Genomic DNA, 1,650 nt, shown 5'->3' with positions numbered 1-1,650 from the left:
AGTTGAGAGAAGGACTGCCAAGACAAAGTTTGTTGAATGACTTGCGGCTGCTGGTGTGAGGAGGCGGGGGGTGTGGTGGACACATTCACCAAAGGCAATATAATATCAAGGAAATTTGATGCCGCTTTATTGTTTTGTTTTCCACTATTTTAGCCTAAATGAATTAATAAAGACACAGGTCTGATCGTACCCACAGGGTATATTCATTAATTCGTATATTTCAGCTCAGTGACTGTACCACAGGGATGGCAAGTGTCACATAGGGAACGGAATAACTACAGGCAACTGTACCATCCCCACTGAATACTGATTATTACAACTTTTAGCTCCAAGGATCTCTCTCGGGTTGATTAGAATCCTCATTTAGCCGAAGTATAATGGAACGTATGTCCTCTGGCTGAAGGGGTAGAAAAGTTTTATCTATCTATCTATCTATCTGTCATTCAATCTATCCATAGGCAGACATCACAGTCCCGTAAGGGATGGCCGTTTGTCATTTAGTTGTTTTACGGGGAGACGCCAATGGCCATACGGCGTTGAGTGCACCGCTTCTCGTCCGATCAGCGAAATTTAGCAACGTTGGGTTTGGTTAGTACCTGGATGGGTGACCGCCTGGGAACACCAGATGCTGTTGGCGTAATGTTTTGGTGGTAGGTGGGGTTGCTCACCATCCACTCACTCGATGTAGTGCTGCTCTCGGGCGTCTACCCTTTCCTCTCTTCCTTCCATCCTCTTGTCTTTCTTTCATTCTTTCCTCTTCCTTCTGCCTATGGGTGACTCTACACTGGGTGACAAGCCAAATCGTTTCGTGTACACCAGGAAAACTTTTACTACGCTGGGTGGTAACCATATAACCAAATTTTGGCGCCTGATGGTTTAGTGGGTAATTAAGGGGATCCAATCGGATTGAGCCTGTGTAGGTTTATATCCAAAGGGGTCGTTGTGTGTGTGTGTGTTTTTTTTTATGCGAGGAAGAAGGAACCAAAGGCCATGAGCCCGTAATAAGAGTTCCCTCCAAGAGAAAAACAAAATACAAGAGAGAGCCAAATTCAAGATCGATTCATTTCGAGATACCTGGACACACTGCGTTTGAAAGACTGCAGGTCATAGGCAGCAGGAAATACAGACAGAGGGAGACAGCTCATGTAATGTAATGCCACTCAGGGATGAGTGAGGTTGGTCACTTTCATCTTAAATGTCAGGACCCACATGCCTAGCCCCTGGCTTCTACGCTCCTCTTGGAGCAACATAGGATTGGATGATGGATGAATGTTTTACGGGGAGGGGCGCTAACCTTCTGCAACCCACTTGTTGACACGTTGGGAACACGTATGGGTTGGTTATGTGCTTGCCACCCAGAGTTGTAATTGGTTTCCTGGCTTATAGGAAATCAATTACAGGCTTGCTACTCAAGGGTAGTAAAAATGGACAGGAAAGATGGAAGAAATAGAAAGAAAGGAGGGCAGACACAGAAAAAGAATGATAAAGGTGATGGAAGAAGTAGGCAGCACTATATCAAGTGAGTGAATGATGGCCGCCACCACCTTCCACGAATAAATGATTTCCAAAATTGGTTATGTCACTGTCTTTACACGTCCTCATTTAAGCAGACCCTGTGCTCCGTTGAAACATAATTCTCGGGTCGTCGTG

General features: G+C 45.2%; 1 pseudogene; it reads left to right on the top strand.

Annotated features, from left to right (window-relative positions):
* Nucleotides 1-518: 518 nt before the first annotated feature.
* Nucleotides 519-637, top strand: LOC145401475 (5S ribosomal RNA; annotated as a pseudogene).
* The last annotated feature ends 1,013 nt before the right edge of the window (nucleotides 638-1,650 follow it).

Source organism: Coenobita brevimanus, chromosome 55 (assembly GCF_032717465.1).
Source record: "Coenobita brevimanus isolate Jiangsu-jjx chromosome 55, ASM3271746v2, whole genome shotgun sequence".
Lineage (NCBI taxonomy): Eukaryota > Metazoa > Arthropoda > Malacostraca > Decapoda > Coenobitidae > Coenobita > Coenobita brevimanus.
Note: the sequence above shows the minus strand (reverse complement) of the source record. Positions and strands in the feature narration are given on the sequence as shown.